Genomic DNA, 26,512 nt, shown 5'->3' on the forward strand with positions numbered 1-26,512 from the left:
GCATATTACTACTTCTTGGACATGCCATGTCATGATTAGTTCTCTCTCATTGAGAATGTGGTTGAACTAAATGAAGAAGTTTGGCTAAGGGAGAAATAAATCTACAAGTTTAGAAGCAAATGTTGCTACTTCACAAATAGAATCTACAAGTCTGGAAGCAAAAGTTGCAACTTTACAAGTAGAACCTATATTTCACCTTACCTAAGTATTGGCTAGAATTAAATAAATGTTATTTATTCTTTCCATTATCAAAACACCAATCAAGTTAGTAATGACTAAGCATTGAAGATTCAAAACATGGAGTAAATGTTATTCTATGCTTATTTGAATCAAAGTGTGTTTTGAAAAGCTAAATAGGTTTAAAATTTCTATATGGTAGATATAGATAAACCAGTTATATATACATATATTGTCTCTAAAATGTCAAATGTTTTGAGTGAAAAATGAACATTGCGTGCGGAAGATCCAAAGGGATGGACTTTCAATATCATTAGATTATGAATCTATTGATATATGTAATTATCATTCTAATTTGAAAATTTTGACAAAGTCACCATTTAGAGAAATGATGATGTGAACTTGAGATTGAATACATATTGATGTACGAAAACCAAAGGTTCAAAGGCTAGAGACGGACAATGAAACTTCATTTGTGATATGATCACTTGTGCTTAGTTGAAGCTAAAGTGCGAAAATTTTGAAAAGTTCAAAACATCCATTATGAAGTTCATAATCAACTTGACAAGATAATAAATACACCACAATATGATTGTAATGGTGAAAATTTGAGTCAAGACATTTACTTGGCAGTATATATTCAACTTATTGCGATATGATCGTGACAATGAGAATTTAAGCCAAAACCTTGATAAACATCCAAGAGTTGTGAAATCGTTTTACAACAAACTCCAAAAGAAAACCTTATGAAGTGTCAATGAAAAGGAGCTATCAGTCTATATGAGATATATTTTGATAATGGATGAAAAATACCCTATCTTCCAATCATTATTCAAGGGATATACTTTTAAAATAAGCTACAAAACTAAAAAAAAACTACATATGTCAAATCAAAATGTAGCAAAGGCTTCATATGTGATATGGATAAGAAAAGTTCTTATAAAGTCTTTCTACAAAAGCAAGGAATAAGATGTATTAAATCGTTTGATGCACATTCAATTCCTATACAGAGCACAGGGTACTATTACACAAGTCATACTTAGCACAAAATGTTTGTTGCTCAAGTAAATGCCCTTATGGAAACATATCATTTCCAAAAGGTCAAGTGGGAGTAGTATAAAAGAGTTCGAGAAAAGCGACGAACAAACATGGTTCAAACCATGGTTGGTTCACCCATGCTAAATGTGCTTCTTCAAAAGGCAAGTGGGAGTATATGTGATCGGGATAAGATAGGTCGTTGAATCTACTACCCTAATCAAATTAATTATTTATAAACCTAGACCTTCACTAAACTAGTTAGTGGAAAGCAAGGGTCGAACCCAAAAGGAAGCACACTAGTTAGACACCAAATTCACTAAAGCAAGAGTAAATGAGAGAATATTTGTGTTGGTTTCTTTGATTAAGGAAACTAAAGCAATAAAGAAAGATAGATAAAAAGGATTAAACCAAAGATAGACAACGCTAGGGGGTACGGGGGTGCCAAACACAATTAACAGAGATAGACAATGATGATTATCATGAAGATCATGCCATAGAATACTAAATTCTACTTAAACAACTCACTTTCATGCAATTGTCGAAGCAAATTAATGAATTAAGTCTTGGCTTAATTGAGATCACTTTCATGCATCCAATTAGGCACAAATCAAGGCTTGAGATTAAGAGTGCACAATACATAAAACTCTACTTAAACAACTCATTTTCATGCAATCATAAAAGTAGAGGTGATCTAAATCTAATTCAAATCACTCTCATGCATCTAAATTAGGGAACATCAAATATTGTGCGACTAATAATCTCAAGCTATCAAAAATCATACATTCATCAATTTATGGCATGAGTTTAATCCAATCGTCATCAATCATCAATATTAGTACATGTTTTTCACCCCCTTCCCCTAGCTAAAAACTTAGCCTAGGGAAGAGAAACTAAACATCATAACAAAACTAAACAAGGATTCAATAAGCACAAAACTAAACATGATTAAAAACAAAGAAAGACAAATCTAACAAGTTCGACTAAAGAGATAGATGAAAATAAACAATATCAAAGCAAATAAACCAAACTAAAAGAAAGGGTAAGAAAATACTAATAAGAAGCTTGATTGAAGAAGGAAACTTGAACTACTAGCATTGGATTAAAGGAAACTTGAACAAATCTTGAATACAATGATTGAAACTTGAAGATTAAGCAACTTTCTCTCTCTAAAACACTAAAGTTTCTCTCTCCAAGATTAGGGCTAAAATGTTGATAAGATAAAAGATAATTACAAACTTGAATGAGGGAACTATTTATATGCATCATAAAAGACGGAAATAAAACACCAAGGAGAGCCCTCTAGCCATCAGCCGTGCCCTCTCCAATGTGGGTACGGAGTTGCTTAACCCAACAACCCGCGCCCGCGGCTCCTACGACCGCGCCCGCGGCTGAAGAAACGAGAGGCCTCTCCTGCTGAGGAGAGGCCGCGGCAAGACATCAGGGGAGCTGCCAGCCTCGAGTAGCCGCGCCCGCGTCTCCAGGTGCCGCGCCCGCGGGCTAGTGAGGAGAGCCCTCTTCTGGGGCGCGGCGCAGCATCTCCCGAAAGTTGAGGCATCTTCAAGCTTGAACAACCGCGCCCGCGGCTTCTGACTTCGCGCCCGCGGCTTCTCCATTGCCATTGTGCCATCCTTGAGCATCATATTTCCTTTCCATAGCTCGTCATGCATCCAAAGGTTCATCCAAACGGGCCAAAAACCTAGAAAACAACAAAGAAACACTAGTAAAACCCACGAAAAGGGGAAAAGGAAAGGAAACACGAGAAGGGAAAAGAGAAAGCAAAACTAAGGTAAAAATGCTTAGAATAAGGCTCAAACAAGTGCAAATGAGGGGAGAATCCTTAGAGAAAAAGGATGAAAGAGTGGCATAAATGCCACTCATCAAAATCCCCCACACTTGCCTCTTGCTTGTCCTCAAGCAAGGAAAACTAAAACAAAGAGACAAACACAACAAACATAACATGACAAGGTTTAAGAAAACCAATCAAGCCTCAAGGTGGGAAATGCTCCATTTGGACTCAAACATAGGGACATGCATCAAAGAATACTTACCTTTCTCAATTCAAAGAGGGAAAACACGTTCTAAGATGCTCATGGTTGAAAGAGACAAACCTAAGCTAAGCATAGAGAACTAATGATTTCATCCTCCGCCCTAGCCCCAACCAAGACGGCCCACGTTCTCTCCACTAGCTTCAAATCATCCCTTAGTTAGCTCCTCATGATTCCTCGAGGGAACCGGAAAAAGAAATTTTTATGTGGAATCATAAGGTCATCCCGACATCTCAACTATGCATACTTTCTCCATAGGGTTGAAATCTATCTCCCTCCACCGGTCTTTGACCGCGCTCCTCTAAAGTCCAAGGGTCTTAATTAGGGTTGTAATGTCATGGCTAGGGGTTAAGGTTGGGAATCAATTTGAAAATTTTGGTGGCAATTCCTAAGTGAAGCAAAAGAGCGGCCATCTCTCAAGAACAACCTAAGAATTGAACCTAGTCTCAAACTTACAACCTTTCAAAACAAACCACACAACATTACTTCATTCCTTTTCCTTCCTTTTCAATTTTTTTTTTTTTTTTTTTTTTTTTTTTTTGGATTAAAGGGTTTCAATTTTCTTGCCAAACCTTTTTGCATACTCTTTTCATGAATAATCTTTCAAAACCTTACTTGAACCAAATTACACAACTTTCTTGCTCAATTTCAACATTATCAAACTTGAACCTCACCAGCCAATGCTTCACTAACTACAAGGGTTGGTAGAACATAGGCCGCTAGGTTTGTAATATGGCTAAGTCAAGAAAGGGGAAATAAGGCTCAAATTGGTTAGCAAGTGGGTGAATGCAAAAATGAAAACCAAATTTGTAACAAAACACAAAGAAAACAAAGAAAAATGAGAAGAAGTGCCCTTTTCCTCCTCTAGAGTTGTTTGGTCACGATCTTGGGAGTTAGAGGTCAACACAAAGATTAAGATATGCATAGTTAAGGATCCTAAATGCCGCTCACAAGAATGATGAAGGCTAGAACAAATGACGCTCACACGGGATAAGAAATAAGCAAATACCAACCAAGGGAATCCTATCCACCATAGAGAGCAACACCATCTTACCACTTTCCCGTGAACTAGGGGTTCAAACGTCCTCAAAAGTTCTAAACCAGGCTACCTTAGCTTACAATGTGTCTAATTCAACCCTAAGCATTCTCAAACCGTGTAAACCCTCATCAACTAGGAAGGTAGGCATTCAAAGTCATGTCATCAAGTAGGCACACAAATCCACAAATCCAAATGAATGAGCAAATCCACATCAAAAATATTTCAACTTGTCATAGTCATGTTTGTCACACAAAAAAAAAAAACAAGAAAAACACACAAGAAAGAGGAAGAAATTAAAAAGGTTCATAATCGAGGCATATAATCCAAGTAAATCCCAATCGTCATACAAGTGATCGTTGATAACAACATCAACGATCCCAGGTTCCATAGAACCAAAATCAATCATCCTCGAACCATTCAACTCTTCCTAAACTACACCTAAACTAAGCACTCAAAGAAAAAAGAAAGAAAGGAAAAAGGAAAGGTCTCACCCAAATGTCTCTTAAAGAAAGATAAAGCAACCAAACCATTTACCAAAGCTCCAAAGCTCAAAATGTTGCTTCCATCGATCTTCAAAACTACAAAAGAGAGAGAGAAAAGAAAACAAAAGCAAACACCAGACAGAGAAAAAGAGTTAGCAAAACGGGGAAGAAAAAAAAACAAAAAGCTACAAACTTGGCCCATGGACAAAACTAACTACCAAAACCATCATTAAAGACATCATCATCATCATCTCATCATCATCATCAAAGACACTACCAAACAACAACAAGCTAAAACAATAAAGAAGCTAGACAACCCGACGCTTAACAACAAAATTACCCAACATAATCTTTTCAAACATTCCCACGAGTCCTTGGTGCCTTCCCCCACACTTACTCAAAACTACTCCCTTTTGATTCAAACACCCCCCCACACTAGATAAGAGCATCGTCCTCGATGCTTCACAAGCAAATAAAAACACAAGGGAGGGACCAAAAAAAGGGGGGGAAACATGCATACCAAGGGGGGGACTAGTGGCCACTAGGGCCGACACCATCATCCCTAGGGGGGGTACGAGGGGGGCCATGAGGCTCCCACCCTCCGGTGTAACCGTGGGGAAACCCATAGTGACCTCTGAAAAGGTCAAGCTGGGAGGGGGTCAACTGGTCAAAGGGCTCGGGTTGCACACAAAGTGCGGGGTGATCGGGGTGAACATAGTGGTAGCTAGGGTCACCCCTATAGTCACTCCCACCCGAGACTCGGTAATCATAGTGACCGGACTCGTCGGGAAAGTTACGCCTAGGCACATCGGGGTTCTCGACACCCGGCCAATAAGGGTATGTAGGGAGGTTGTCACCATTCCATGAAGCCACGGGCCCTTGTTGGGCCGGTGTATAAGGATAGTTGACCGGAGGGGTGACCTCCCCCCTACGCACACTCAAATCATATAAGGCGTTAGTTTGAAAAGCATTATGTTGGTAGGAAGCGTACATACCTTGCATGCAAAGTTGCATGTTCTCCATTTGAGCTCTCATGCTCGCCATGTCTTGTTGGAAATCGGGTTGTTGTTGTTGTTGTTGTTGCCTTCTTCTTCTCCCATGTTGTTGTTGTTGATGTTGTTGTTGTTGTTCCTCCACTTCATCCTCTTCTTCTCCTTCCATACCAATCTCCTCATCCTCCTCATACACCTCCTCCAAATCCACCGCTACATTGTTGGGAAGGACACCCGAGTCCTTCCTCACCCACCAAGGGTGGGTAGCTTCCTCTCTTGTGTGGGAGGTGTACTCCGGCCTCGGGAGGAAACAATGATGCTTGCGGGATACAAGGAGACTCCAAATCCCGTCGACCCCGGTGATTCCCTTGATGAATTGCATTGTCTTGAGTTGCCGCTCATCAAACAATATATCACTTCCATCACCTTTCCCAACTATGGTGCAAGAGCGCAACTTCTCCTCATGGCCACACCTAATGGCCAACCTTGTCACCATAGCCCCACAATGAATCTCCCCCGTCTTACTTCCCGACACTAGGGCTTCAATGCATTGGGTGAAGATGAATCCCAAGTTGACTCTATGCCCAAAATCCGGCCTAGACGCAAGCCAAAGAATCCGAATCTCTTCTAATGTAATCTTCCCCAAGTCTTGCTTGTTAAAAACCATGTACCCAAGTATTCGGTGAAGCAATCTTAGAGTCGGGTGCATGATCTCACTAGCCAAGGAGTACTTAGCATCAAAGTTGTTTTTCCGGGAGATTCTTTTCCACCATTGTCGGGGGTTGTAATCCGGAAGTTGCACATATTCGGGGAGGAGAATGTCGGCATTGGGGTTAAGGTCGAGGTATTCATTGAATTTTTGGAGGGACATGGTCTCTTTTTTGTTAAAGAGTTGGAAGGAAACGGAGATGTTGTTGTTTCCGGAAGTGTGTTTCTCAAAGGAGGCGAGAAACTCTAAGGTGGGCTCTCGGTATGTGTTGTAGGCCTTTGAGACAAAGTCGGTTAGTCCTAGATTGTTGAAAAAGAACCAACAATCTTCATCAATGCCAAGTTTAGTTGTTGTGGGTTGATGGTAGTGTTTGGTGGGAAGGATTTTTCGTGATTGGAGGGCATCGAAGTTGGCTTTATGGTTTCTATTGGAGAATTTGGTTGGAGGCAAAGGTGGTGGGGGTTCCACATTTTGAGGGGTGTGTGAAGATGAACCTCGTGGCTCCTTTCCACTCTTTCTCTTCTTAGAGCTAGTTCCAACCTCCATTTTTTTTTTTTTTTTCTTCTCAAGAAATAACACAAATTCCTTACTCCAAATCAACTAACCACCACAAGTAACACCAAGCAACCACCACAAGCAATATACTTCACAAGGCAACACAAATTAACCAAGAACACAACAAATATTTCCAACAAACAACTCACAAAAACAAATCAACCAAGAGTTAGAACAATACCAACGACAAAATTCACCAAATCAAACATGAAAAATCTCCCAACAAAAATCACAAAAATTAATCATGAAATTCATCCAAAATTGCATAAGAGTTCAATAAAAACTTGAAAGGAGAAGATTATACCAACAATGAAGCTAAGAATCACCTCCAACTAGCCTCCATGAACATGAACTCTAATGGTGCTTCAAGGAGTAACAATGGTGGAAATTCAATTTTTTTGGATTTTTGATGATGGAGAATGAAAATTGTTGATGAATAAGATGTTTTGTGAAGGAATTTTGTGAAATTTGGGATGAATTTGATGATTTTGTTGGAGTTAGGGTTGGGGTTTTTGGGGTTTATTAGAGAGAGAGTGAGTGAGAGAGTAAGTTTGATGCGAAAATTATGAAAGAAGGGGGGCTCGGCTGCCGTATTAATCTCGCGAAGTATGCTGTAGAACCCAGCAGGTCGCGCCCGCGGCAACAGGACGCGCCCGCGGGTACTGAACAGCCGCGCCCGCGGCTCTGATGGCCGCGCCCGCGGGCTTCTGAGCCGCGCCTTCTCCATGGGCGCGGCCAGGCATCTCCCGAAAGTTTTTAGCTTCTTGATCTTCCTGAGCCGCGCCCTCTCCTTAATAAGCCGTGCCCGCGGGTTTCTGGAGAGGGCTCTCCTTGGGCGCGGCTTCACACCTTCATTGCACATTGAATTGCTTTTCTTCTTCCTCTCTTAATTCGAACTTAGCTCAATAATCACCATCATATGGCCTCCAATTCCCAACCATACATGCACCATGGGGACAAGTACCTACAAATAAAAATCAAAAACCATAAGACAAAAGACAAAACAACCAAACCGACCACAAGAAAGAAAAATAGAGAAGAAAAGAGTTAGGAACTCGGGTTGCCTCCCGAGAAGCGCTTCTTTATGAGGTCACTAGCTTGGCCATGAGAAAAATTCATTCAAGAAGGTGGCTTAGGACCCAAAGGATTAAGCCTTAGACATTCGATTAGACCAACTTCTTCTTTGCAAAAATAATGCTTCAAACGATGACCATTGACCATGAACTTGTTCCCATCCGCATTTAACTCAAAAGAACCATAAGGAGTAGTCTTCGATACCACAAAAGGCCCCGACCACTTGGACTTGAGTTTACCCGGAAACAAGCGAAGCCTTGAGTTGAAGAGCAAAACCTTATCTCCAACCTTAAAGCTCTTGTTTCGAATACGTTGGTCATGCCACTTCTTGGTCTTCTCCTTATACATTCTTGAGCTCTCATAAGCATCATCCCTAAGCTCTTCAAGTTCATTGAGCTTCAACAATCTCTTCTCACCGGCCAAAGACAAATCCATATTGAGTTCTTTGATAGCCCACCAAGCTTTATACTCCAACTCAACCGGCAAGTGACAAGCCTTTCCATAGACCAACCTATAAGGGGTTGTGCCGATTGGAGTCTTGTACGCCGTCCTAAGAGCCCAAAGTGTGTCATCGAGCTTGAGAGACCAATCTTTCCTTGATTTGTTCACCATCCTCTCAAGTAGATTCTTGATTTCACGATTCTAGACCTCCACTTGGCCTTGAGTTTGAGGATGGTAAGGTAGACCAACCTTATGATGAACCCCATATTTCTTAAGAAGAGCCTCCAATTGCTTCTTGGCAAAATGAGAACCTCCATCACTAATTAGAACTCTTGGGACCCCAAATCTAGGAAAAATGATCTTCTTAAGAAGCTTAAGCACAACCTTGTGATCATTGGTAGGAGAGGGTATAGCTTCAATCCATTTTGTCACATAATCAACCGCTACCAAGATATATAGGTTCCCACATGAAGAAACGAAAGGCCCCATAAAATCCACCCCCCAAACATCAAAGGGTTCAACTTCTAAAACACTTTGTTGGGGCATTTCGTCCCTCTTGGTAATGCCGCCGCTTCTTTGACATCTATCACATTGCGCAACGAATTTGTGGGCGTCTCTATGCATTGTCGGCCACCACAATAAAGATTGAGAGATTTTTGCCACTGTTTTGTCAACACCACCATGCCCTCCACATGGTAGTGAGTGGCAGTGCTCAAGAACACCTTCAATTTCATGATCTGGAATACACTTCCGAAAAAGGCCATCTCCACATTGCTTGAATATGTATGGGTCATTCCAAAAGTACCTCCTCACTTCCTTGAAAAACCTCTTCTTTTGTTGAGAAGAAAACTCCGGGGGAACAACTCCACAAGCAAGATAGTTGGCTATATCCGCGTACCAAGGGCTAGAAGTTGACACCATAGCCATGAGAGTCTCGAATCCTATCTCATCATTAATTGGTACATCCTCCTTGTTCTCAAAAGGTAGCCTAGACAAATGATCCGCAACATAGTTCTCCGCTCCCTTTTTGTCCCTCATTTCCATGTGAAAGTCTTGGAGAGAGAGAACCCAACGTATCAAGCGAGGCTTTGCTTCTTTCTTGGTCATGAGATATCGCACCGCGATGTGATCCGTGTACACAATAACCTTCGAGCATATAAGATAGGACCGAAACTTATCAAATGCAAACACCACCGCTAGCATCTCTTTCTCCGTTGTTGTATAATTCTTTTGAGCCTCATCGAGAGTCCTACTTGCATAGTAGATGACACATGATTTTCCTTCTTTCTTTTGACCAAGAACGACACCTACTGCAAAATCACTAGCATCGCACATTAGCTCAAAAGGCAAGCTCCAATCCGGAGCTTGCACAACGGGAGAAGAAATGAGAGCTTCCTTGAGCTTATGAAATGCTTTAAGGCAAGCCTCATTGAAGCTAAAAACAACATCCTTTTTAAGTAATTCGGTCAAAGGTTTGACGATTGATGAAAAATCTTTGATAAACCTCCGGTAAAAACCGGCATGCCCAAGAAAAGCTCGTACTCCCGTGATAGAAGTAGGAGGGGGCAACTTTTCAATCACCGAAACTTTGGCCGGATCAACTTCAATGCCATTTTTTGAAACCTTATGGCCGAGGACAATGCCCTCCTCGACCATAAAATGGCACTTTTCCCAATTTAAAACCAAACTCGTCTCTTGACACCTTTTCAAAACTTTTTCAAGGTTAAAAAGACAAGTGTCAAAAGACGAGCCACCAACACTAAAATCGTCCATGAAAACTTCAATTTCTTTTTCAAGCATTTCGGAGAAAATGGAGGTCATGCATCTTTGAAAAGTAGAGGGAGCATTGCATAATCCGAATGGCATTCTTTGGTATGCAAATGTCCCATATGGACATGTGAAAGTAGTTTTGTCTTGATCACTTGGATGGATAGGGATTTGGAAAAATCCGGAGTACCCATCCAAGAAACAAAAGAAAGCATGGTGAGAAAGTCTTTCAAGCATTTGGTCCATGAAAGGGAGAGGAAAATGATCTTTCTTTGTATTTTTGTTTAATCTCCTATAATCAATACACATTCTCCACCCGGTCACCGTTCGGGTGGAGATTTCCTCTCCCCTTTCATCCTTGATTATGGTCATTCCACCCTTCTTTGGGACTACATGAACCGGGCTAACCCACTTGCTATCGGAGATAGCATAGATGATGCCCGCCTCACGTAGTTTCAAGATTTCTTTCTTGACAACCTCTTGGAGGTTGGGGTTCAACCTCCTTTGAGGTTCAATGGAGGTGGAATGATCATCTTCAAGATGAATATGATGCATGCATAAAGAAGGGCTAATACCCTTGATATCATCAATGCTATACCCTATCACATCTTTATATTTTCTCAAAACATCAAGCAATTTTTCCAAATCAAGTCCATCAAGGGTAGCATTGACAATAATGGGGTATTTTTCCTCCTTATCAAGATAAGCATATTTCAAAGAAGGGGGAAGGGGCTTGAGTTCTACCTTGGGAGGAGGCTTAGAACTCTCCTCCAATTTCTCCTCCCTTGATTCAAGCTCAATCTCGCCTTGTTGTTCAACTTCCTCTTTTGAGGATTTCTCCATTGCCATGACAAATTCTTTGGCCTCTTGAGAGTAGAACTCCTCTTTGCATGTAAGAGCTTCCACCATTGGATCTTGAGGCTTCATCATGACTCTCCCCAAGCGGTCCACATCCTCATTCACAACATCAACCCTATAGAATTTTTCAACCATGGGGGTCTTGAGCAACTTAGAAAATTCGAAAACTATCTTCTCATCGGCCACTTCACATGTGATGGTGTTGTTCTTGCAATTTATGACCGCCCCCAAAGTTTTAAGAGCTTCACGACCCAAGATCAAGGGAGTGTCCACATCCTCCTCCATGTCCATCACTACAAAGTCACAAGGCACATAGATGTGTCCCACTTGAATTGGAACATCCTCAAGTTCTCCACAAGGCAATTTTACCGACCGATCGGCTAATTGAATTGTCTTCCTTGTAGGGATCATCTCAATATTGAGTTTTTGAGCAATGGATAGAGGGATTAGACTAACACTCGCTCCAAGATTGGCCAATGCACCCCTAGCTTCCATGTTCCCAATTTTTACCGGCAAAGTGAAACTCCCCGGGTCTTTTTCCTTCTTGGGCATCTTATGTTGGACAAGAGCACTCACTTGATGTGGAAGGGTGATAAGCTCATCATTGAGCTTCCTTTTGTTGGTGAGGATGTCCTTGAGGAACTTAGAGTAAGATGGCATTTGTGTCACAACTTCAATAAATGGGAGATTAATGTGCAAATTCTTCATCACACTAAGGAACTTTGCAAACTTGTCATTCAATTTCCTCTCTGCAAGTCTACTTGGAAAAGGAACCGGTCCATCAAGGTTCCTAGTCTCACTAGGAATTGAAGTTGTCTTTTCATTGTCAAGCGTCTTCTTCTCCGAACTTCCTTCTACCTCATCAACCTTTTCCTTCTCACCTCTCTTGTCTTCATTCACACTTTCTTCTCCTCCCTTCTTTTCCTCACTATCCCCCTCATTTGGCCCATCATAGGAAGTTCCCGACCTCAATGTGATTGCCTTGCATGTATCGGGTTTTTGGTTATGAGAAGGGTTAGGTTGTGGTTGTCCGGGTAGAGTAGATGGTGAATTGAAAGGGGTTCTCTCGGCCAATTGAGCTAGTTGTGAATCAACCATTTTGTTGTGAGCTCTTATTTCTTGCATTTGTTGCCCGAAAGTTTGCATTTGTGAATGCAATGCTTGAAGGAGTTGAGTTGGTGTTGGCTCCGCTTGAGGTGCTTGTTCTTGATTTCTTTGAGGCACTTGGGTTTGATTGTTGTATTGGTGTTGGTTGTTGTATTGGTTGTTCCTTGGGTAGCTCCCTCTTTGGTTTTGGTTTTGAGATGGAGGTGGATTTTGGTATTGGGGGTTGGAATTGTAGGAAGGTTGAGCTTGTTGGTTCCATTGTTGAGGTTGAGATGTAAACCCGGGTGGTGGTTGTCTCCAAGCTACTCCGCCGCCGCCTCCTCTAAAACCATCTTGCCTTGTGTTGTATGCCGCTACATGCTCGGGGCTCAAACCTCCACAATAGGATGTATCATGGTTCGTTCCTCCACAATTTTGACAAGAGAAAGAGTTAACTTGAGAAGAGCTCGCTCCACCACTTGAACTTGCATTTACACTCGTGTTCAACTTGGAAAGCCCTTTTGTGAGTTGCTCAATTTGATGTTGTAATTGATCAACCTTCTCAAATTCATAAATTCCACCTTTCTTTGGTGCATTTCTTCTTCTACCACCCCAAGAGTAATTCTTTGCTACCTCCTCAATTGTCGCTTCCACTTGATTTTGGGGGATCTTGATCAATTGTCCACCCGCCCCCGCATCCAAGTTAGCTCTAGACATAGGCTCCAATCCATCATAGAAAAACCTCATGAGCAAACTTTGATTGTATTCGTGATGAGGACACGCTTGTACCAACTCTTTGAACCTCTCCCAAGCTTCACTAAGACTCTCATCCGTTTCTTGTTCAAATGATGCAATCTTCCTTCTCATTTCGGCGGTCTTTTCCTCGGAAATGAACCTCTTCAAGAATGCCTTGACTACCTCCCTCCATGTCGTGAGAGAGTTAGGCTTCACTTGCTTCAACCACTTCTTTGCTCTACCCGAAAGAGATTGTCGAAATAGATGCATTCGGATGTACTCTTGAGAAACTTGATTGGTTTGTATCATGGCACATAGCTCAAGGAATCTATCAAGGTGCTCTATGGGGTCTTCACTTGGAGAACCCGAAAATTGTTCCGATTGGACCATTCTAGTATATTGGGGATGAATTGTGAAGTTGGTTTCCGTGACGGGTAGCAAAATCCCTCCCGTGAGCTCATAATCCTCCGGATTTCCGAACTCACGAAACAACACATCATCTTCTTGTCCCGCCATTGACTCACTTTGCGAACTTGAAGAGTAAGAATCACTCCCACTATCAACTATAGCACCAAGACCTCTTCCTTCTTCTTGAAAAAGCCTACGGACTTGCCTTAGAGTTCGGTTGATCTCTTGGTCAATTTGATGTGTGGGTGGTCCTTGAGATCTTCTAAGCATTCACCAAAGCTAAGCAAACAATTAGCAATGACAAGTATGATAGAATAAACAAAACGAAAAGAAAAGCAATTAAAATTACTCTAACGAAAGCAAAAATAGATACTAAACAAGCCGCTTCCCCGGCAACGGCGCCAAAATTTGATCGGGATAAGATAGGTCGTTGAATCTACTACCCTAATCAAATTAATTATTTATAAACCTAGACCTTCACTAAACTAGTTAGTGGAAAGCAAGGGTCGAACCCAAAAGGAAGCACACTAGTAAGACACCAAATTCACTAAAGCAAGAGTAAATGAGAGAATATTTGTGTTGGTTTCTTTGATTAAGGAAACTAAAGCAATAAAGAAAGATAGATAAAAAGGATTAAACCAAAGATAGACAACGCTAGGGGGTACGGGGGTGCCAAACACAATTAACAGAGATAGACAATGATGATTATCATGAAGATCATGCCATAGAATACTAAATTCTACTTAAACAACTCACTTTCATGCAATTGTCTAAGCAAATCAATGAATTAAGTCTTGGCTTAATTGAGATCACTTTCATGCATCCAATTAGGCACAAATCAAGGCTTGAGATTAAGAGTGCACAATACATAAAACTCTACTTAAACAACTCATTTTCATGCAATCATAAAAGTAGAGGTGATCTAAATCTAATTCAAATCACTCTCATGCATCTAAATTAGGGAACATCAAATATTGTGCGACTAATAATCTCAAGCTATCAAAAATCATACATTCATCAATTTATGGCATGAGTTTAATCCAATCATCATCAATCATCAATATTAGTACATGTTTTTCACCCCCTTCCCCTAGCTAAAAACTTAGCCTAGGGAAGAGAAACTAAACATCATAACAAAACTAAACAAGGATTCAATAAGCACAAAACTAAACATGATTAAAAACAAAGAAAGACAAATCTAACAAGTTCGACTAAAGAGATAGATGAAAATAAACAATATCAAAGCAAATAAACCAAACCAAAAGAAAGGGTAAGAAAATACTAATAAGAAGCTTGATTGAAGAAGAAAACTTGAACTACTAGCATTGGATTAAAGGAAACTTGAACAAATCTTGAATACAATGATTGAAACTTGAAGATTAAGCAACTTTCTCTCTCTAAAACACTAAAGTTTCTCTCTCCAAGATTAGGGCTAAAATGTTGATAAGATAAAAGATCATTACAAACTTGAATGAGGGAACTATTTATATGCATCATAAAAGACGGAAATAAAACACCAAGGAGAGCCCTCTAGCCATCAGTCGTGCCCTCTCCAATGTGGGTACGGAGTTGCTTAACCCAGCAACCCGCGCCCGCGGCTCCTACGACCGCGCCCGCGGCTGAAGAAAGGAGAGGCCTCTCCTGCTGAGGAGAGGCCGCGGCAAGACATCAGGGGAGCTGCCAGCCTCGAGTAGCCGCGCCCGCGTCTCCAGGTGCCGCGCCCGCGGGCTAGTGAGGAGAGCCCTCTTCTGGGGCGCGGCGCAGCATCTCCCGAAAGTTGAGGCATCTTCAAGCTTGAACAACCGCGCCCGCGGCTTCTGACTCCGCGCCCGCGGCTTCTCCATTGCCATTGTGCCATCCTTGAGCATCATATTTCCTTTCCATAGCTCGTCATGCATCCAAAGGTTCATCCAAACGGGCCAAAAACCTAGAAAACAACAAAGAAACACTAGTAAAACCCACGAAAAAGGGAAAAGGAAAGGAAACACGAGAAGGGAAAAGAGAAAGCAAAACTAAGGTAAAAATGCTTAGAATAAGGCTCAAACAAGTGCAAATGAGGGGAGAATCCTTAGAGAAAAAGGATGAAAGAGTGGCATAAATGCCACTCATCAATATGAATCTCGAAAGAGTTCGAGAGTCTTGAAAGAGTTCAAGAAAAGTGAATTCGAAAATCTTGAAGAAATTCGAGAAATAATCGAATAAAAGCAACAATATGAGCATGATTCACCTCATGTTACAAATGACAACGCGTGGTCTCATTAAGTGTAATGGGAATAATAACCATGTGTCGAAGGTAGTACATTCCAAGTGCACATCCTCTATTGTCGTTTCTCATTGAAAACTAAACAAAGTTGTTGTATAAGTTTCTATTGTTGCATCAAAACCCACTATGATGACTAGCATGTGTAAAACTTAGCCAAAGAAATATGATTTCATATTTATTAAGAGTTCTAAAATATTTATTTTAGAACATGATGATTATGCAAGTAAGAAAGATGATTTGACAAGTTATAACTCCAAGTGGTTTAAAAACCATGGAAATCTGAAATAGATTCTAAGTCTGTAAGCAAGTGTATGACACTTGATTAATTTGCCTAATTGGGTGAGACTCATTATAAGCAAAACAAACAAGAAAGAAAAATGTTTTCTAACCAAAGCAAAGACTTGTTAAAGGATTCAACAAATTCATGGTATGACTATGACTATGACTATGACTACGATGAAACCTTTACATTAGTCATGTTGCTAAGATCTATTAAAGATATTTTAGTGATTTCTACCTTATGAGATTTGGTACGCTTTCTTGAAATTGTTCATGAAAGAAGATTTGTATACGATACAAATAAAATATTTTGAAAATCCAATAATCCTAAGGATGCATAAAAGATCCTTTAATGGATTGAAGTTAGCATCATGGAGTTAATGTCCTTATTTTGTGAGTTATCAAATCGTTTGATGTTCTCATAAAATGAAGATGTTATGTATACAAGATGTTTAGTGGGAGCTATAAAGTCTTCTTGGTCTAGTACAAAGAGCAATTATTCATTGCTTGAAGGATCAAGTGATGACTAATGCATTTTGTATGAAAAACCTTGAAGAGGAAGATGAGTACATTTGGGATCAAGATCTATAGAGATAGGTCTCAAAGGGTGTTTGAGCTTAATTAAGAAGCTTATATTGATAAGATTCTTATGAGATTCAGCATTATATTGAAAAGAGTTTCAATCCCACATAACATGGCACATTGCTTAAAGATTCAATGCTTTGAGAAAGGTTGATGAAATTAAGGTTTTGAGTGATGCTCCTTATGCATTTTGCAAAGGATGAATCATTCATGTCATGGACTATACTCGTCTATTTGATTCACGTGTTTTAAGAACAAGTGATGATAGATTTCAATCGAAATCCAATGTAACGTTGGAATACAATTAGAAATTCCTAATTCCCAGTGAAAGGATGAAGGAAGATTCTTGGTGTATGGAGATGAATATTATTATAAAATTTAGAAGTTGTAAAATTCATGTTCATGAGAATGTCTCATGAATTGTACTAACTAAACCCCTTTCATGGCCAAGGTATGAGAGTCATACTAAGCTTGTTGGACTGAAGCAAGTTATGTAATTTAAGTTGTATATGTTTTGAGAAAACATATTACATAAGTAATGCATCAACTTGCAGAATTATGTTTATCAATTGAAACAAAGTTTCAATCTTATTTAATTATGGTTTTGATATTAAATAAAATGTCTAAAATAATTATGAATTGATGGGCTCATCAGGTTGATGACCTGATGAATAAAACCCCACAGGTGTACTAAATTCATACATTATTTAAGTTCCTAGTTCGAAATCATTAAATTGGACATAAATGATTTCAATAAACGGACTAGCATGTAAGATTGATTGGATAGCGCAGTTTCATGGGCTATAGGGGCATAGTGATGCTCGGTCAATCACATGGATATGCATGAATGATGCATGATCGAACTATTGACCTACTTTGAAGCTCAAGTATAGAGCTTCCGGATATATTAGTTGATTCCTCTTACATGAGTGGAACATTGATTCCATTCAATGATTGATTTAACTGTGGTACATTCAAACGTCTGCCCGTAACTGGAGATTATAAAGGATGTTTCCTGGTTACTTCAAAAGTTGAGTGGGAGCTTTGGTTGCCACAAGATTGGATTGAGTCTACCTATTTAATTAGGAATGTGTCATGGCCCCTTGAAGAGGGAGAATTCAGAGAATGCGTGGCCGCGCTCAAATGTATTACTCAGTAATCATTTGTTTTTTGTAATTCTAACTCAGATTTCAAGAAATGATTTGTAGATTAATATGATCTCGACATGAGATGCAATCATATTATCAAATCGACACATATTGACTTAAGGAATTTGAATATTGCGCACTTGTCTCAGACAAGTGGGAGATTGAAGGATTTATGTCTTCGTCAAGTGCAATTACTAGATATATAATGGATCAAATTATGGAGATAATTAAGTTCGTTCTTTTGGGTCGTCATTATCTGTTGCTAGACGTGATCAATGATCTTTGGGCTAGTCAAATAGTCCAAAGCCCAATAGAATGGATCCTATAAGGTCACACAAAAGGGTGATGGATTGAACAAAAGAAAGAAGCCCATTATTGGGCCTCATGGAGTGGCCGGCCATATGGGATTGAAGAAGGAGCAGTTTGGGCTTGGTTTGGACTCTAATTATACATATGATGTATAAATAGAGGCCTTGCCTAGGGTTTGATACAACACACTTGAGTAGTCAATTGAGAATAGACTTGCTAGCAACCAAACCCTAGCCTCACGCAATCTCTCTCCTCACTCCCTCCCTCACGTCCGTACAACTGTACGGCCCCCTAGTGCAAGGTGGTGCACGGTGGTGGTGTGGTGGTGTTCGTGGTCGGTTTCCTCCTCCCCTCTCCGTAGAAGGTGGTTCGAAGTGTTCGTGCCCAACTATCTAGCAGTAGTGGAGGTTCAATCCTTGCCCGTGGACTAAGTAGAGGAGCAACGCTTGGAGCTCTATTATCTCCCTAATTGACAGTCAATCGCTTGTAGAAATCACGCGTCGAAGGTATGTATTATGTGTTTCTTTATGTGTTATGCTTGTAGATCCTGTTTAGGTGCGAACGAATATGATTCGTGAAATTCCGCATTATAGTACCTAAATCCCTACATCGAGCACCTAGGCTCGGCTAGCAGGGCTGCTTGCGGCAGCCCACATGTTGCTGCCGAGCCAAGGCATGTGCGAGTGTGTGTGAGGGAGTATGCGTGTGGCTGTGAGCGTGAGTGTGTGCGGGGAGGGCTAGCAGGCTGGGCAGGTGACTGCGCGCTACGCAACCAGCAGCGGACGCTGCTAGGACGCCCACGGGAGCACCTAGCAAGTGCTGCTGGGCTGGGGGCGAGCACTCGCACCATGCCGCAAGGCCTGGCGCTGCTGGGCAGCTGCTGTGGCGCGCGCCAAGGCAGCCTTGGTGCGTAGGCCACGTGCGTGAGGCCGGCCTTGCGAGCCGTGCTTGGTGCCTAGCCACCCCCTAGGCCTTTTGGCTCGGGGCTAGGCACTTGGCATCGGTTTTTGCAATTTTGTGTTTTAATTAAAACGAGGCTAGGCCTCGGTTTTTCGGCACTTGCAAAAATTATTTGGCAAAATTTTGGGTTAATCGACTTAATTAATTTTAATTGGATTAATTTCAATTAAGTGTGATGTGGAATTTAGTGAGAGCTTCATTAATCGTTTTGAGCTAGTATTATTGCGTTAATTCACATAATCAGATAATTACTTTGACTAGTTTTAATTAGGCGCGTTAATTGGATTAACCACCTAAGTTAGTTACTAGTTTGCGCACGTTTTGCGTTCTTGCTTGATTTATTTTGTGAAATGCATGGGTCATTCACTTTAGAAGTGAATGGATGAATGGAATAGATATTCTAATGCAGGTTTTACAAAATGGCAACTAGTGGGGCCTGACTAGGATAGTAAATACGGACTGCGTTCCGTTTTGTATTTTTGTAAATCTAAATACGGACTGCGTGCCGTTAAGTATTTTTGTACTAAAATTGTTTAGATTAGTCCTAGCTTTTCTAATAGTTGCATAATTGGTGGTGATGTCTCGAAGACGGCGTTTCTAAGAAGACGAAGCCAAGAAGATGCAATGAAGGCCCTTGAAGATTTGAAGATTCAAGTTTCAAGGGGTCATGCTAGTTGCCAAATGCATCTTTATTTATGCTTTATATATATTTATGCTTTTGCTTATATATAATTGCGTTGTTAGATGCATGTTTAGGATTTCGAATGTTGAATGATTAGTTTAGTTCACTTAAATCAACCAACTTAGAAACCCTAAGTCCCTATAAAATTGAGTTAAAATTTGCCATTCCAAAATAACACTTACCGAACTAATGAGAATAGTAATGGGCTATGCCAAAGCAAGGCATTACTACTTTCTACGAACGTAAGGTGTACTAGGTATACAAGTTGATTTTGGTTAAACTCAACAATATCGGTAAGGAGTCCTTAAATGTCGTGGCAATGGAGATAAACGTCATGAAAGCATTAGATGCGACGTTTTATCGAACCAAGAGTAGCTTAGAGCTATTAGCAATTGGATTGCTTACCTTAAAATATTAATTGTTAAGACAAGCAAAGCATGCTTAATCACTTTTTGATTTTTGGGGTCTTGGAATCGTTTTATTCTCGCCTAAAAGGGACAATTTTGAATGTGTGGATAAAACGCTTAATAAGATTGAAAATTTGCATGTTTGCTTTAAATTTCTTTCTTATTGGTTTTATGAATGGTTTTTCATTGCAAATTCTTTCATTTGTAGAAAAATGTCTGCAATTAACAAGAACAACATGTGCCCCGAACTCCCCGACAAGTTGGCTTTTAGCCTAAACTTGGTTAACTTCAAGGAATGGGAGGAGGAACTCCGGAAAACTCTACGGAATTGTTCCATGAAGTACATTTTGGATACTCCCATTCCAAGCTTCTACTCGAAGGGAATCATGTGTGAAGAAACTCATGATGCATAGTCTTCCGATTGCAAGAAAGTCTCACGACTAATGGCTAATTCCATCCCGGAAGAATGGAAGGAAAAGTTCTCCTCCTATTTTTGGACATGTTCCTCCAAGCCCTTGAGGACATTGTTAATGTGAGAGTCACCAAGAGTCTCAATGGAAACTATGATGGACTTGTGTTTGATGTGACTAGGTCACTCTCAAACATGAAGATAAAGCCACCGGAAGAGGGTTGCCTTGCCAAGGAGAGGTACCGACTTTGGTCTAGGGTCTACAATACCAAATTGAGACCCGGTATGCCCCTCCAACCTAATGTGCTTAGAATGACTAGGCTCTTTAAGCATATGGAGCTTCTTGGAATCCCATTTGAGGATGAGATGGCGGGTCATATCTTGCTTGCATCACTCCACTCGGGCTATGATGCACTTAGGATGCATATAGCTGCTGGGAAGGAGTCACGCTCATTAAAAGAGGTGGTACAAGTGCTTCGCAAGGCCAACTCGTATGGAGCAACCAAGAAGGAGTTCAAGAACAAAGCGAAGATGCGATGCTTCTATTGTGGTGGGCAAGGCCACTACAAAAGGGAATGCAAGATCTTCTGAGAAGATGAAAAAAAGAGGAATGTTCCATCTACCTCAAGTATCTTCATTAACACTTGTGTATAAGCAATTCATAGGTATTGGATACCATGTATGACTCACTTTATGCTCCTATTTCAGGGACCAAGTGAGAGGCTTCACAAGTGAATGTGCGACTACAACCGGACGATGAAGATGGTCCTTCTGCCGTGTTTGTAGGCACAATATTTGTCTTTTGGCTTGTAATAGAACTAATTCTCATTTTATTATGTTTTGCTTACCATCGAACATATTTTGATCTATGGCGTTTGACGCCGGGTTGTTTTGATCACAAGACTATAACAATGGTTGTTTTGAATGTCTTACTTATATGTTTTATGGGATTACACATTTTAAATGTGACTAGACAAATGAGTTTATAATGTTAATGATACCACAAAAAGAGCTAAGACCACCGAGTCGAATCAAACCTACTTGTGGCATTATCGTCTTGGCCACATTAACATCAAACGCATCAAGAAGCTTCTTTATGAAGGGATTCTTGATTCATTCGACTTAGAGTCATCTGAAAACTGCGAAAGATGTCTACTTGGCAAGATGATAAAACAGCCATTCTCCATGTTGGGAGAAAGGGCTAGTGACTTATTGGGTCTTATACAAACGGATGTATGCAGACCAATGAGCACAACCGCAAGAAATGGTTATCGCTATTTTATCACATTCAACGACGACTATAGTAGATATGGCTATGTCTACCTTATGTTGAACAAATCTGAATCCTTTGAGAAATTCAAAGAATTTTAGAGTGAAGTGGAAAATCAGCTTGGCAAGAAAATCAAAGCCCTTCGATTAAATCGAGGTGGCGAGAATTTGAGCTATGAATTCGACGACCATCTGAAAGAACATGGAATTCACTCATAATTGACACCTCCCGGAACTCCACAATGGAATAGAGTGTCCGAGAGGAGAAATCGAACTCTGTTAGACATGGTTCGATCAGTGATGGGTCTTAGTGATCTTCCTATCTCTTTTTGGGGACACGCACTTCTAACCGCAGTACTTACACTGAACTGCGCTCCATCAAAAGCTATCAAAAAGACTCCATATGAATTATGAACGAAGAAACCTCCACGGTTGTCTTTTTTTAAGATTTGGGGTTGCGAAGCATATGTCAAAAGACTCATGTCTGACAAGCTTGCACCAAAATCTGACAAATGTTTCTTTGTGGGATATCCAAAAGAAACAAAGGGGTATTACTTCTACAACCAATCTGAGAACAAAGTATTTGTTGCTCGAGATGGTGTCTTTTTGGAAAAGGAGCATCTTTCCAAAATGACAAGTGGGGCGAAAATCGAACTTGATGAAGTTCGAGAAGATGAGCAACAAAGTCAACCTGACAAAACTGACAATCAAAGTGCTTTGGAAGCAACTGTTGAAAATGGTCAGAGTCAAACCGATAATGTTCAATGTAAAACTGACAAAGCAAATGCTCAATCTATTACCCTGGTAGGTCGCAAAGGCCAAGATCTGAATCGGATAGATACCTCGATGTTGTCTTAACCGAGAATCAAGACATCCTAGTTATGGATGAAGATGAGCCAGCGACATACAAACAAGCTATGACGAGCCCCGACTCTGCAAAATGGCGAGAAGCCATGAAATCCGAGATGGACTCCATGTTTGAAAATCAAGTGTGGGACATGGTTAATTTGCCCGAAGGTTACACACCTATCGGTTGCAAATGGATTTTCAAGTTGAAAACTGACAAAGATAGAGTTGTATATGTATGTAAAGCTAGACTGGTGGCAAAAGGTTACAGGAAAATTCACAGGGTGTATTATGATGAAACTTTTTCGCTAGTTGCCATGCTTAAATCCGTCCGGATTATCCTAGAAATGGCCGCATATTATGATTATAAGATATGGCAAATGGACGTTAAAACCGCCTTCCTTAATGGGATTTTTGAAGAAAATGTGTACATGACGCAGCCGGAAGGTTTTGTAGATCCAAACAATGCTGGGAAGGTATGCAAGCTTAAGAAGTCCATTTATGGACTAAAGCAGGCAAGCAGAAGTTGGAATCTGCGATTCGATGAAGCCATTAGTGAGTTTGGTTTTATCAAGAATCCAGATGAGTCTTGTGTTTATAAGAATGTCAGTGGGAGTGACATCGCGTTCCTTGTCTTATATGTCGATGACATATTGCTAATTGGAAACAACATTCTAATGTTGGAGTTTGTAAAGGCCTGACTTGGAAAGTGTTTCTCAATGAAGGACTTAGGAGAGGCACTGTACATATTGGGCATCAAGATCTATAGGGATAGATCTAAGAGGATGATTGGATTGAGCCAAAGTACTTATATTGATAAGGTATTGGCCCGATTCAATATGGTGGAAGCCAAAAGAGGCCACCTACCCATGTCTCATGGCATAACTCTCATCAAGAAACAGTGTCCAAAGACACCTGATGAGCGAGAGAGAATGAGTCAAATTCCATATGCTTCGCTTATTGGATCGATCATTTACGCCATGATATGTACAAGACCAGATGTATCGTAAGCCTTAAGTGCTACGAGCCGATACTAATCAGACCCAGGAGAGGCAAATTGGACTGCGGCCAAAAATATCCTAAAGTACCTAAAAAGGAACTAGGATAAATTTCTGGTCTGTGGTGGGAGTAAGGATTTGGTTGTTGAAGGTTATACCGACGCAAGCTTCCAGACTGACAGAGACAACTTTAAGTCGCAATCAGGATACATGTTCTGTCTTAAAGGAGGAGCATTCAGTTGGAAGAGTGCTAAGCACAGCACGACTGTAGTTTCTACAACTGAAGCCGAATACTTAGCAGCTTCTGAGGCAGCTAAGGAGGCAGTTTGAATTCGTAAGTTCGTTGGTGAACTTGGTGTTGTACCCTCAATAAAGGGACCAATAGACCTCTATTCTGATAATAGTGGGGCTATTGCTCAGGCTAGAGAGCCAAGGGAGCATCAAAAAGTCAAACATGTCATGAGTCGATTTCACATGATAAGGGAATGGAAGTCCGAGGGTGAAATCAGAATTTGCAAGATTGGAACGGACGACAATGTAGCCGATCCACTCACTAAACCTTTGCCACAAGTGAAACAAAACAAGCACGTTGAGGCAATAGGAATCAGGCATATTGGAGATTGGCTTTGATTTCTTTCTTTATGTGTTTTAATTAAGTTGTGGAGATCTTAATGTAAAACACTATGTTGAACCATTCATTTATGGAGTAATTTAATTTTTCTGTAAATTATTATTCCATTTCAATTTAATTGTGGTTTAGAATTAAATAATGAGTCCATTCGATTTGAGAATATTCAAAATAGGGTATTAAGACAATGTCTTGGATAAAGAAACACCTATTAAGTGAACGTTGAATATCATATCGAAATTATCCCTAATTAAGGTAATTTGAAAGTTGGAAGACTAATGAACACGTGAGATTAGTGTGTAGTATGATTTATAGCACTGTTTCTTGTGCTACAAGGACAAGAATGTCATAAATCATTTGCATAGGTATCAGTTTAGAACTATACCGGATCGACCTATGAGAATACTTTAAGAGATTTAACAATCGTCATAAGTATATTACTCATTATGGCTATCGGAACCTCTTCCTCAACCATGAGTATTGTAAGTTCTCTTGTTTGAGTACTAGTCCGTTTTAATGTTGTCAAACGTCTTCCGTACAAGGGGATTATAAAGGCAACACTCGGGTAAGGGAAGCTAACAATACAAGACTGGGAATGTCCCCCTATTAACAGTAGGGAACATGTCTTTGTTGTTTACAAGGCCTCTCGAAGAGCGAGACAATGAAAATGCATGGCCGTGCTCAGATGGAATTTAGAAATCATCTGCTTATTGACAGTCGAACTCAGAAATCGAGAAACACTTCTGGACGCAATAAGGATGACGAAGAATCTTACCTTATAGTTCATGAAGAGACATTAAGTGACATAGGAAACAGGCTATACACAATCAGCCCACTTGTCCGAAAGGATAAGTGGGAGATTAAAAGGAATGGTGTCCTTCGAACAAGTGTATTATTCTGATAAAGGGTTTGGAATTAATTAGGAAAGCTAATTATTTAGTGAGGTCAAGTGATCAGAATGCCTAGCTGGAGGCCGCTTTCGATCAGTAATATTAATGTATAATTAATATTACAGCTTGCTCTTGACTGAACCCTTCGGGTCACACCCAATCGTATAACCGAACCAAGGCGACGAATTAATCTGAGGGATTAAATGAGTCGATAGAGATTTTACAAACTAAGACGCTGGATTCGAGCTTAGAGCGTCTAAGCCGAGCGTCAAACGTCAAGTCAATTCTAGGAGTTGACTAAATGATGAAATTAGTCAAACGACATATTGATCTACGCCCGGATGCCTAGTATAAGGTCTTAATGTACCACGATTGTGGGACAAGGCCTAGGACAAGAACACGTGCCAAAGACACCAACCGCACCACTTAGACCCAACATGCTAGCTGGCTGGTGGTCTTAACACAAGGCCTAGCTAGCATGCTAGGCCATGCGGGCTGCCAAGCCGTCCAGCATAAGGCCCAGTGCGCAAAGTTGGCCTATGCATGGGGTGGCCATAGCGCCCAGCTAGGCTGGCTGCTAGCCAAGCCTTGCGGCAAGGACTAGCAGCAACCCGTATTGGAGCAGCAAGACCTAGCTAGCACGCTAGGCCGTGCGGACAGACAGGCTGCCCAACACGAGGCCCAGCGCGCAAAGCTGGCCTGTGCATGGGCTGGCTGTGGCGCACAGCAAGGCTGGCTGCTAGCCAGGCCATGCGACAAGCCTAGCGGACAGCACAACCTTGGTGCACAAGGCTGCCATCACAGCACGCCTTGTTGCCCAAGGCTGCTGCTGTCAGCTGGCGTGTGGTGGGCGAACAACCAACCTTGGTCCCCAAGGCTTGGTGGTCCTCCCACCTACCCTCCTTGTTCTTGTGCCGCTTGTCGTTTATTAATTGATTGGATATTAAATTTAATTTAGAATTAAATTAATTCTTTCTTTTGGCATTTTACCAACTATCCCACATTGAAAGATGATGGGAATCTTGGGGACATTTCCCTATAAATACTAATCATTGGGTATTGGGATTTTCACTTGAGTTGGTGAACTCTAAGGGATCTCCAAAAGCGAGAAAACCTTTGTTCGTAAACTCTAAGTTATTTTTGGTTTAGCCCCATCTAAGCTAAGGGGTAGGGACCGGTTCCGGTTCGGTGAGCGAGGGTGTGAATCGTCGGAGGTTTCGCACTTGCGGAGCTTGAAACTTTCAAGTCCGAGCTCATTGAGTGAGCGAAGCACGCGTCGAGGGTGAGTTTCTTTCTCTCTCTTCTCTTTATGTGTTCGTGTTTTGTTTATTTGCATGATTTTGTTTATATTGTAATTATTATGCATGCGATCCGATTATCGGGTTTTTTTTTCCTCGCGGTGTCGGACACCGCAAAACCCAACAATATTATCCTCC

The 26,512-nt window shown here is 40.8% G+C and overlaps 1 non-coding gene across 1 annotated transcript; it reads left to right on the forward strand.

Annotated features, from left to right (window-relative positions):
- Positions 1-13,026: 13,026 nt before the first annotated feature.
- On the forward strand, positions 13,027-13,133 carry LOC145599865 (small nucleolar RNA R71). Its single transcript, XR_014104120.1, has one exon. It is a non-coding gene; the product is annotated as a small nucleolar RNA R71 (small nucleolar RNA).
- The last annotated feature ends 13,379 nt before the right edge of the window (positions 13,134-26,512 follow it).

This window comes from Chenopodium album, chromosome 20, assembly GCF_948465745.1.
Source record: "Chenopodium album chromosome 20, dcCheAlbu1.1, whole genome shotgun sequence".
Lineage (NCBI taxonomy): Eukaryota > Viridiplantae > Streptophyta > Magnoliopsida > Caryophyllales > Amaranthaceae > Chenopodium > Chenopodium album.